Raw genomic sequence first — 13,011 nt, 5'->3', positions numbered from 1 at the left:
TTTCCTGAGTTTCCCCATATCTATGTGGATTTTTAGTAGAGGAGATGTTTATACCGAGCGTTATCCGACCGTCGCACGAAAATCCTCGAAGTGTGAGGAAAGTGGCGAAGAGGCAAGGAGCCCAAGAGCGGCTGTTAGGAGTGCGCGTCTCAAGTGAAAAATGTGGTTAGGGAGGTCCCGGGAGTAGAACCCGGAACCTTTACGCCGTAAAACCGGCAAACTAACCACTGAGCCAACCCCAAAGACCCGAGAGGCACGGGGATAGCAGTGACCGGGAACAGTAACATCTGGAGGTAGCTGGAAAAAAAAAAAAAAAGGATGTGTTGACCCGTAGTGCGGAACACCCACAAGGAAAAAGGGCCGCATAGAAATTTTCCCAAGTATTACAGCCAAATGGGTTCATTTTTAAGCGGAAAAAATACAGCTGACAACAAACTTAAGGGGCCCATAGCGTGCAAAAACCATTTCATCTTGCCTAGGTCGCCGCATTACGAGACGGGAAGTCAAATGCAGACGTGTTTTGGAGTTTGGAAACAAATAATAAAAAAAAACGAAAAAAGTGGCAAACTAACCCCCCAAAATAAAGCACAAAAGAAAACAATTAAAATACCGTCACCCCGTGAAAGAAAAAGAGAGAACCAGGTGAAAAAATGCTTCCAGTGGTTGAAATCTATGCTCGGTCCATCGAGTTGGAAAAACCGGCTTCGATGCGAGTGCGTCCGTGGCGGTACCTCTAGCGTGTTTTTCTCCCCGCCAGTACACGTGCGTTCGCGCATGAAGAGGGGAGCACAGAAGTCGAGTTCGTGCTACAGACGCCGAGTATGCAAAGCTGGTTGCCTCTGGTTGTAGCGAGTGCTAACGCGGTCTACTTTGGGAGAGATGTAAAAAGCTCCGGGGAAAACAATCCGGGACTGCCAGTCATGAAGATGTTATATCCGCAAATTCGGAAATATTAGGTGCAACCGCCGGGTCTTCGACGAATGTAGAGGGGCCTCCAGGTCTACTATTTCTCTGGCCTTGCTCCACTAGCGCAAGCTGAGCATTTTTTTTACTTCATGGCATTGGTTTTTGACTCATAGCATAACCTTGTTTTTTACCACGTTCGCACCAAATTTGAATCCCGGGTTTTTGTGATGCATTCTATGTGTGGTCTGAAAAACTGCGAGCACTATCAATGTGCTTATGTATTATGGAGCGTGAAAAGGGAATACATTAATCCCTCGCTATAGCGAAGTCATCGGGACGGCAAAAAAGTTTTGTTATAAGCGGTATTTCGATATAAGCGACCACTCGAGAAAAGCTGAACAATTTGAGCTTTATTTGCGCCACAACAGCGAGGAATCAAAACACATTGTTTTCACTGAAACAAAACTTTATTCACGTGGAAAAAAGGCAGAGAGCTTGGGCTGTTTCAAGTTCTTCCGGGCAGCGAGCAACCCCTGCTCTAATTTGACAGAGCATTGCATGAAGCTGTGGTCGCCGCACATGCAACCAACTTTATTTCGCAACAGGCGTATAGGTACTCCCGAATCTCTACTATATAGTTGGCACTTCACCTGGATCTTCATCCGCCGGCTCTTCGTCCTCGTCGGGGCCACCAACAACAGCGTCAATTATCTCCGCATTCGTTGCTGGGGCGACCACTGGAGCGTCAGCGTCAGCCAATGCAAACTTTTAGAAGTCACCTCCTATGTAATAGCCAGAAATTCTACCTCTTTACCAGTGACGGAACGCTGCGAGAGTTTCGCGCTTGAAAGCGACGCACCACCACTCCTGCTTACGCCCATTCGTGGCCCGCAGTATTGTTTAAATAAATAAATAAATAAAAATGCCGTGGCTCGAGTCTCAGGTTGCTTGGTTGAGCTCAAAAAACGATTAACCGCTCATTGTGGGTACACAGCGCAATCATGAAAACTAAACGGGATTGCACTAGGGGCTTTGCATGATTACTGGGCAACTACTTCTTCAGGTGTGCAGCCTTGAAGTTTGGAAAACAAGAGTTTTTCGGCGCCCCGTTGTAAACGAAACTGCTGAGTCCACAGTTCGAGTGTCCGTGTTTGTGCACCATCGTGACCAGGCCATTGTTTAATGCCTAGGAACGAATTTCAATGACCATACAACGCATTTGGACCGTTCGACTAAAGTCAGATAGCGCGAATTGGGCATGACCGGCTCGAGAAAATCACCGAGGAAAGGCCAGCTTGCGTTGACGCGCCATGTCGACAGCCTGACTCGCGGCTTGGTCGCCGCCGTCCGCGACGCCTCCGCTCGCCACTTCGATCTAAGCGGGTCAAGCTCTTCGTGCACTTCGAGTAATGCGGCCTAAAACGCATGTGTTTGGGTTGGGACCAGAAGAAATTTCGAATAAAGCGATATTTCGAGTAAGGCTATTTCGTTATAACGCGTGATTACTTGATTTACTGCCAATATGCCAATAATTTTCGAAGTAGAGTCCCACTGTTGGCATAATTCACTCGTATATCTACATTTCATAGCGCACTGAAAACCTTGGGACGAATTTAGACTAATCCCAAGTAGCTAACCATAACTGTACAGCCCATTTTAATTTCAAAAATTCCGGACGATCGGGTTGTGCGAAAATATCGATACCTTGGCTAAAAAATGGAATCAAAAACAGTAAATATATTAATTGAACAAAAAAGTACGCCCACCTCCCCTCGCGGGACCCCTGGTGGGATGCGACGCTGAGGGGGGTTCAAGCGCAAGCGGAGAACAACCGCCGACCGGAAGGCCGCCGGAGAGCGGCACACCGGTTATATGCGCAGCGCGCCCGAAGGAGAGGAGACCGCGGAGAGAGAGAGTGCCGCGGCTATGACGCAACACAATCCAACACAATTCACTTTAATCCAATCCAATCCAATCCAATCCAATCCAAGCCAAGCCAAGCCAAGCCAAGCCAATCGAATCCAATCCAATGCCCCTCGCGAGAGAGTGTTCGCTATCGGAGAAGAGAGGGGGAGAGTGGCTGCGGACAACAACAACGGACGCACGCGGACAACAACAACGGACGCACGCAGGAAGGACAGGGCCGCCGACAAGAGATGCTCTCAGCGTCGCATCTAAAAGAAAACACGGAAACACACTAGTTTGGTGCCACCGCGAACAGCACAATACAGGGCAAAAACAAAACACTGAGAAAAAGCAGAAAAAGCAGCTGTCTGGATTGAACGTGGCGTCGCAAGGAGTCGAGATGAAACCAAACACAACTGAAAAACATTTTTTTTCGTCTCATGAGGCATATAAGATTCTCACCCCAAGAAATTAGCGTTGCCCTCCATTCGTTCCTACATTCAATCTTTTCTCGAGAAACTCGCAGTGTGGGATTGGCCGACCAAACATCCCCCTCGCGAGGGGCACGATCAAATGCAGAGCATTTCCGGGCGCGCACGACGTTAAGTAGTTTGCGTTACGTTAATGTTGTTGCCCTTGTTGCTGTTGGTTGTTGTATTGTAATTAAATGAGGAGACGTAATTACGTGGTCACGTGACATCATTTATTAGCAGGTGGGTATGATTATTGTGGCGCAGTGGGAAAAGCACCATGTACCTCGCGTTCCGCCCACAGGTAGTGAATGCGTTGTATCAGCAGCTTCTTGACGTAGTTTGAATGAGTCAAGGATATAAGGCGCGTTCGTAGCCCTCCATTCTGTGTCGGCTTTGTGGCGCAGTGGGTAGAGCACCATGTACCTTGCGTTCCGAAGCAGGGTCGTGGGATCGAAACCAGGCGCCCGTAAGTATTATTTTTTATATAGTGTAGGGGGAGGGGTGCGGACTACTACGGACAACTAGAACGGGTGACATCGTGAGTTAAAGAAATGCTCTGCATTTAAAACAAAGGAAGGGTTCTGCCTTGCTTTGCCGCTGGCGGCGCGAAAGCAACAAAAGGAAGTACCTTGTCTCGACCGACTACCAACAACTGCATACAGCTAGTTTAAACCGCGCAGTTCTGTTCAATTTTCCAGGGTCTCCTCACAAGGAAGTGCGATGAAGTCGATTTTACTATCATTGCTACACAACCCACCAATATTCGCTTACGGGCAATTCCGCTCCCTCTTTTAACTTCAGAACTTTTCTGGCGCTGGTCCTTACGACGGTCCTCCCTGGCGTTGTGTCACGCTCCCTTTTGAGCAGGTTTTTCTTTCCCGGAAAAACAGGTTCCCAGTATGGAAAGATTCTTATAAAAATGTCCTAGGGCCTTCATATTTTCGTACAAAACGGCTTATGCTGCCCTTGAACAACAACGTCTTCCAAGCAATACACTGGTGTTTAGAGGTGAAGCCAACTTTAAAATGGTCAGCGTAAGCTTGGTTTTTGTAAGCTGCCTTTATCACATTACCTGCTCCGCAGTGAAGCATGCATAGCCATCTACGGAGGGTGTATGGGTACGTAAAACGGCCGCAAATGTCGTTTTGCTGCAACTATCCGGAAACAAATTATGTGGCCATTAGCCACTAAGACGACTCTAACATTACGCACCACAAATTCGCTGGTCATCCTTGTTCACGGAGGGAAAGGACACCAAAGTATCTATCCTCCTTTCTGTCCGGTTTTGTTGATTTACGGATTTTCTTCTGGATATAGCCTATTGTTAAAAAACAATATACGGGGCAGCAATAGGGTCTGTTTTTGCGAAGGTGGCAAACTAATTCAACATTGTTTGCACTTTTTTGTAACAATAAAGTGTAAATCATTCTTTCGCACAGGTATTCATTTTCACATATTCGTTTCAATTTCCTGAAAACGTTTCGTAATTAGCAATTTATCTGGCACCATATCCTTGCCTTGACTGCAGTTCAGTTCGGATTTCGGCTTATACACAAAAATATCCCTCCTCGTGCGAACACTGAAACTTACAGACAGACAGACAGACAGACAGACAGACAGACAGACAGACAGACAGACAGACAGACAGACAGACAGACAGACAGACAGACAGACAGACAGACAGACTAAACAATAACTTGACTCTGGCAAATATTTGTCACGCAATAAAGCTAGTAATAAAACACAGGGTTGCTCTAATGCGCCTGGTGTTCTGGACGTTTTGGCGCTGGTGGCTGAAGAGGACTACTAACGACATAAAAGCCGGAGGGCCGTTAATTCAGAGGAAAGCAATTCCTGGTCCCCATCAAAAGCTGGCTTCGGTGCGGAGGTTGACGACCCCCAAATCCGCTGTGAGCTAGTGGCATCAAACCATTAAGCCTGGGCCAACCCAAATGGTCATTAGAAGATCGTTGTCGCTTGATCTATTCGTCCTGCAGGGCTGTTGATAGGCTCAGAGATAGAGGAGGCGCGCCCTCTTTGCAATACAGCAACAACGGATGCAGTAAACCATGCGAGAGTCCCCTGTCCTCTGGAGAAAGGCATCCCTTCTGCAGCAGTGAGTGTGGTTTGGTGGCCACTAAGCTAGCAGACAACGAAATAATGTTCGCGCTAGTGCATTTGTACGTTTTCTTACAAAAAGGATGGTGTACGCTGCCTTGCCCGGCATAATGGTCGTAAATATTTATTTGATACCATAATACACCCAAACCTAGCCTATGTAGGGCAAAAATAATAAATTTTTGTGCTTTAACGAGACTTTTGTAGTGGTTTTAGGACACAATGTCGTGACAATTGGCTTTCCAAACATTTTTAGCCAAGCGGTTCTAGAGTTCTCTATCGGCGTTCTACAAATAATATGTCGCGTTGCTGCAACGTCTCGTCGATCGCCTCTCATGAGGCTTTTGCAAATTGGGGTCTGGAGCCTTCAATTTAACATAATATAGAGCCATATTCTAAGTGCCATAATGAGCATCATTTGATTCAGAAGCTTGCGCGCTATACGTACTAAGCCTACTAAACACGACAATTCTCCCTTTCTTACGGCAGTTATACATATCCACCTAAGGTCCCTCCACAAAGTCTTTCATTTTACGGCTATTCCGCCGCCGTTTCCCTAACAAACCCCACTTTTATCTTCGCTACCAATGTTCTGTTCCCTGTTACAAACATTTTCTTCAACAGCGTTTGAACATAATTTTCACTGGTGGGACTTGAAAGTACTACCACATTTTAAATCCATGCTATACATATCCCTTTAGGCAGGAAGAAAGAAAGAAACAGCCCAGGAAAGTCATGGAAATTAACCGGGGAACTGTCCGATCGGCAACCCTACATATGGAGATGTAGGGTTGCCAAAAAGAAATGGACCGCGGCGAATATTAAAACAAATAAGTGACAAACTAAGGACTGTGCACGCCAGTGATGTGTCCCTACAACCGTTCAGATAAGGCTGTTTCCTTGAAAGTGAAGTAAGACAATTTTCTAGCCTTCTGCGAATTTTACGGGCAACGCCTGTGACCAAAAATAGCCTGTGCCGTAAAAGAGTAGTCGTTGAGTTGGCGTAGTGTGGTTGAGAGTTGATGCTTCGGCGTTGTTAACTGGTCAAAGTAGCACAAAAGGTGTTTAGTTGTCTCTTCGTTGGCTCACATATCACAGGCAGGGATGTTTACCATGCTGATAGTGAAGTGTAAGCACTGGTGAAGGCAGCATCTAGCCACAAGCGACGAAGTTTGGTGACGTCCGGGAATAACACGTCAGTAGGTAAGTGGCGCTGCAGATCAGCTTCGTGCGTGTAAAAACGAGGGTTCGAAAACTCTGGTGTATCCCACTTCGTGTGACTTCGTTGCAATGAAGCGCGGTGCCGTTGCTGAATCAGGGCGTGATAGTGGGATGCAGGCTAATATTGCACTCTTCTGGACATATCTTGGAGCTTTATTTGCATACTCATACCCGGAATGCTGCCATAGCTTGGAGCCATGGGAAAATAATATATTGCCCTTGCTTGACTAAGGTATTATATGCACCGGATTTCTGCACCAAATTCATATGCTAGAGAATGGACAACTGGGAGAGTTGGTACTGGTTCATGGCTAATATAACAGCGCACACAGACGGAAGGCATTGCAATAAATGAGGCAGGATGAGCGCTGACTCAAAACCAAATTTCTATTGAAGAACACATTGAGGATATACTAATACCAGCCGAGCTGCACGTGGCATTCGACCATTTACTAGCAGCCATCCCCATGCATTGTGTCTGTGAACTGCGCAGGATATCAAGCGATAACGACCAACTGATCACTGTGTGCTTGGAGCCGGATTTCACTTGTTATCCGGGAAGGGAATTTCTTTTTGGCTCAGGGTAATGGAAGAGTTGGATACGCACATATCTCCGAGCTTCGCAATATTGAGTGCGTCGATAACTTTCCGCGTCGTCCTGTCTCTGTGCGAAAAGAACAATTTTGTTTCGTTAAACTTAGGTTAGCAGATACAGTCCCGGCAATGCTGGGAAATGTGCCCCTGCGAGTCATTCTCGAAGCTGCCCCTGTGTTCTATGAGGCGCACATGCAAACAACGGCCCGTCTGGCCCACGTACTGACGGCTGCACCTCAGAGGCACGCTCTACGCTGCACCCATTGTGCGCTGCACAAACGGTGCTTGGTGGTTTACCCCGCAGCCTTTGCGCTTGCTTCTTGATTTGCACTTGCTTGCTTCCTGGCCTGTTCATATGGGCCGCATCGAAACGCAGACTGAAGGCACTGAAGATGAGACCTGCAGTCTCAGAGAACTGCATATTTTCTGGTGGTTTCGGCTTTATGAATAAAATAGCCTCCGCAATAGTTGTCAGTTCAGAACCGGTTGACGTCGTCAAGTTGGGAAGTTGATAATGAATGCCAATAGATGGGCCTGGTATTCTTACCGCACCGGTAGAACTGGAGATGGTTGCCGGTCCATCTGTATAGACATAAAGTGGGTTTCTGTAGGCTTCATTTAGAAACAGTTGGGACAGCTGTTTGAAGACCCCACGGTGGAGAGTCCGCTGTCTCTTTTCCCCGAGAAATGGTGAGGTGCACTGGTGGCTGTAACAGGCACGAAAGTATGGATTATGGCAATACCCGATTTTCGTATTTCGAAGGCAGGACCCCATGGTGGGCGGCCGCCACATTACAAAAAGGTGCCTCTTGTCCCGTTGACGACGGGGATGTCAGGTGGTAGTGAGGCAGCCGACTGGGGTGCCTGATGTGTGTCTTATGTATCTCCACTGTCATGTAATTGATGATCGGATTACCCCTTTCCATACAAGTGGTGGCCACAGTTAAGGCGCAACGGGGCAGAGCGGGGCATTTCCCTAGACAATGGGCTTGTATGGCCTAAATTTCCTCCAGGTTGCTTTTACACGCGTTTTGTGATTACGGGCTGGCTGTAACACAAACTAACGTGAAGCGCCCCATTCTGTCGGCTTAACATTTAGTAAAAGGAGACATTTGGTATGTTTCCGACCGGAAACTTTATTGGCTGGACCACTGCAGTAAGCCTACTCATCAGGACTAACATTTGGCCGGGCCACGAAAGATCTTGATCGATGATAACTGCCACAAACCTGTCACTTTTTTAGGTAGACAATAGGGTGTTTATTCAAAGAAATCCTATACTGGAACATTGTTTTGTATGTAAAAGCAACCAATGCACATTTCTCCGGAGATATCGTGAGGTCATGTCGACGCAATAGCAATCATATCACCGTTGCGGCTTGACGTCGCACCCGGATCTCAGGACGTGAAACCTGTGAGGCCTAGATGCAAATGTTATCATTACGGATTGGGCAGGTGATCATTTGTTGGTAAAGCTTCATTAGGTTCTATCAAGGTAAGTTTTAATAAGGCAGGGCTAAGCACATCTGCTTGCGGGACGCCATGAGTAATATAGTGCTGCGTTGTTGGGCCATCCGAAGTCTCAAAAACAATATCTCCGAGATTGAAAGATTTGTATCCATCTAAATGTCCGGCGACCGACTCCCACATCTTGAAGGCCGTCCAGAATGGAATCACGTATTACTTTATTGTACTCTCTATTGATATTGATAAGCAGACCTGAGGACAAAGTTTTGACGAATTTCTCGTGTTGAATCCATGTCACAAGGTCCATTGCGTTGGCAATGACTGAAAGGCCGTTCAGGAATCCAGCCATGGGCAGATGTTGTAGTGCTCCAGGTACGACTCAGTACGCCCCAAAACTATCCTTTGCAAAAATTTACCTATCCAACTTGCAAGACGATATCGACAATTTGATGCCAGGTCCAGGGAAGATTTTCAGTGTGTAAAAACTGGAATAGGGAGGTTACATTTACAGGCCTCATGAAAAACATTAAAACATTGTACGAGCTATACTACATTCACCCACTGATATACGCATAAAAAATTAAAAAAATAATAATCAAAATGTTAACGCGGGAAATCAGAGCGTATATGGTTCGCGGAAATCCAACAACGTCGGATTTTCCGTGAGTATAAACTGCCGAGTGATAAGGTTTTCTTAGCGTGACTAAGCTATGCTATGATTAGACATCAAAGCGAATAACGTCATGTTAACGCTCACGTTCTCCACGAGACTACGTAAAGCAGGCATGAGGTGATACTTGCAGGTCACACGCACTGCGAAGGCGAAAATACACGAGGCACGTTCACTAAAACTGTAGAGCGCATCCAGGTCGGCAGAAGGGCAAGAACGAAGAACCACGCGGATAAAGCAGATAAGCTTGTCAGCGTCGAGTTCACTAGAGAAAGAAAACAATCTAGGTCGAGCAACGAGCAATCCTGAGAGTTGAATGCCGGTGTGGTCACGGTGTGACTTTGGTTCCCGCAGGTGGACCTGTTGAAACAGTTTCATTATCCGTAATAGGGATACTATATGATACGACGACTTCAGCCTTACCATGGCGACCATGCTACTGAGATGCGTCAGCGTAACCGTTGGAAACGCGACGTGCACAAGTCGCCCAATACTGTAAGGAAAGTGGCAGGACAATTGTGGGAGTAGGGCTGTAGCTAATAAATTGAAAACTTCCGGAACCTAGAGCGTTCTGAAGTGCGCCCCGGTTAGTAGAGGACCTCTTAAGAACGCGCAGAAGGCGCGTTTCGAAATATCGTATAGAATTTCGTTGTGCTGAGAATATTTGAACATTCGAGCATTTGTTTATTTGACCGTGCAGTACTTGTGCGGAGACCTTGAAAAAAAGCTGCATTAGAGCAGCGTGACTGACCCATCAGTCCCAATGTCTGAAATATTAGGCTTTCGTTTCCTTCCCGACCAGGATGTAGTGCCGTATGGGTTACACAATGTCCTTCACGTACAACGCGCTTACAGTTGCGCTAGGCAAGCTGTAGGGTGTGCTATTGTCAAGCATGGCTCTTACAACATGCATGACATTTGACCTGCGGCGGGCAGTATTCATCATGGTAGAGGTCACGGTAGGGAATGGCCCTGCGAACAAGGGCCCTGGCAGTAGCGGTGGAGATTGAGTTCGGTGCGCAGAATGGGTGAAGGTGGCCACGTTCCCATGCTTGAATTGTGTCCGTGATCAGAATCGTACAAATAGACGATGTGTAAGTCTTAAACCTCACACATTATTATACACGCGGAAGCCCTGCCAGAATTGGAAGTGGCGACGTATTTTGACATCCCAAATCTGCAGCCATGCATGGTTATTCTGGGAACATAGAAAAGTTGGAGCATGCCGTTAACGCCATTTTTTAAAACGTGATTTAGGCTGGGTAAACGTGTAAGTCCATTGTAAACCAATATTAAAGCAGACCTTTCTCTGCCTCACTGATGGCGGCGTTGCACGAAAACACACTCTAGGAAAGCAAACTTTTCCTGACGGTGATGATTATCGTGGGTGAAGTGAAAATGATTGAAACGCGAAGCTTTCACTGGTCGAAAGCCAATGTCTTCAAAATCCAAAGTCAAAGCCTATTGTCCAAATCGCTACGCCCAAAACGCACTGCAGAAAAGCCAAATTACATAAAGGGTCGCCACTGAGGCACATCAAGCGCCCCTGCCTTGAAGTGCTTTCTGTGGTCGGAATCTACCGACGTCTATCCGATTGCGCCATTTTGACACTGTCGAAGCGGTTTAGAATTTGGACTTTGACTTTGACTCGATTTCATGGGAGAGGGCTTCGCGTTTTGATCATCTTTCTGTTAAGAAGGGGCTTTTGATCTTTGCTTCTCTTTATTAGTCGCTTGAAAAGGGTTGCGGCCGCCAAAATAAATAACTGCATAATGGATATGTGTGCAGAACACTTCGCGAGGAAACCAAGGAAGGAGCCAATAATTCAAGCCGTTAATTTATCTATGCAGGCGACCGTCCCGCGGCGCTCTTTTCTTGCGGCGTCAGAACGGCAGCCGCGTTCCTCGCATGCCTCCAGCTGCGCCCAGGCGCCAGTGATGAATCTCTGCCGCTTTTATTCTGTAACAAACAGCGCCTCCCTACCCTGGCCACGCGCTGTCGGTCACATTGAAAGGGACGTTACCCGCCATGAAAGGGCGCATTGCGTGAAAGCTTTTCCAACCCAGTGGGCACTGCGAATGTTTATACGGCTCGTATCTGTGCCAAGCTACACAAAGACGGGAAACACTGTTTATTTTCGATGTTCGCTCCATTTATGTTACTCCCAAAGGGTGGAGATTCCTGCAGCGTACAATTTAGCGATTATTTGGAAATCTTTGCACGCTGTTTGGGCAAAATCAAGATATAGCGAATATTATACGCACTCACACGTGGTGTTTAAGCTTAACTTTTTCTGGTGTTCGACGGAGCCCCTTTCCATGCAATGCTTCGTGAGCAATTGCGGCTGCTGAAGAAACATTGGAGCTCGAGGACTTCGCTTGCTTTGACTTGGAATTTCTTACATCTGCCCCTTTCTTCAGAGAAAGATGGTTAAAAATAAAGCTTGCCTCATGCAAACTGAGTCTTACAAAAGTCCACAATTTACACTCCTGAAGTCCAAAATACAAACTGGCAAAGTACTCGTCAACTCAGCCAAAGTCCAAAGCCAACGGCCACGCTATGAATCCAAAGGAAAGGCTGAATGCCCTGAGTACGATTATTGCGTAAATGGATAGACGCCAGTTTCATAACGCCAGATACCTACCCCCAATTCAAGCCACGGGAAGCGTTTTTTTTCTCTTAACGTGCGCACTCCCCGCACCAGCTCGCGGGCTTCTTTCCTCCTCGCAACTTTCTTTCACACTTCTTGGCCTGGCCCGTTCCTCCTTTCTGCTTTTCTTCGTCGCGTTTTGAGCGACGCCATGCTTGGATAGAATTCAAGCTTCAACAGCTCCGCTGTTAAAAACTTCCGATGACACTTACGCTTCCTCGTATGGTATCAGAATACCTGAGCGTCAATTATCGTTTACGTTTAAATGCATAAAGCCAATGTGGTTGGACTGGTGTGCCCCACTAGGACCATCTTCTTCCAGTGCGTCCGTCTGGCGTGCGTTTCGTCGTATGGAGCGTGGTGGCCGCCCCCAAGACTCGGCATCCACGGCCTTTCTTGCCTCTGGACGTACACCGAGCCAATTTGCTCCAGACGTGGCCAAGCAGTTTTTCCCGAAGAACGACCAAGCTCCACCAGCATTTGTCAGCTTACCTACTCTTACACCGGAGGCTGGGTCGCGCCCAAGCCAGGAATATCTTGACGGGATACAGGCTCCATTTACCATGGCTGGGTTTTTGGGAGCTATTGGCGGTGAGATATTTGAGTGGCGTCCCCTGGCTGTGACGTCGGCTTAGGGACTCGCGCCGCTGTCGTCTTCTACACTAGAGCACTGCACGGGCCCGGGCCAGCCCAAATCCCGGGCCCGACCCGACCCGCGGGCCGGGCCGGGCCGCCCGAAGTCGATTATCGGCAGGCCCGGGCCGGGCCCGGGTTCAGTGCCGCGGGCCCGGGCGTGGCTCGGGCTCAGTGCCGCGGGCCCGGGCCGGGCTCGGGCTCGACGCCACGGGCCCGGGTCGGGCCTGAATTCATAGGCCCGGCCGTTAATAGTTCGGACGTGAAGTGTAGAAAAGAGCATATAATTGAATATTCTGAGTATACTTTTACGCGCTTCTTGATGTTAGTTGTACACATTGTTTTTAAAACATGTTTTGCTAGGGCTGATAGTCA

The sequence above is a fragment of the Haemaphysalis longicornis genome, unplaced genomic scaffold, assembly GCF_048455015.1.
Source record: "Haemaphysalis longicornis isolate Haplotype H1 unplaced genomic scaffold, Haemaphysalis longicornis Haplotype H1 scaffold_4, whole genome shotgun sequence".
Classification (NCBI taxonomy): Eukaryota; Metazoa; Arthropoda; class Arachnida; order Ixodida; family Ixodidae; genus Haemaphysalis; species Haemaphysalis longicornis.
Note: the sequence above shows the minus strand (reverse complement) of the source record.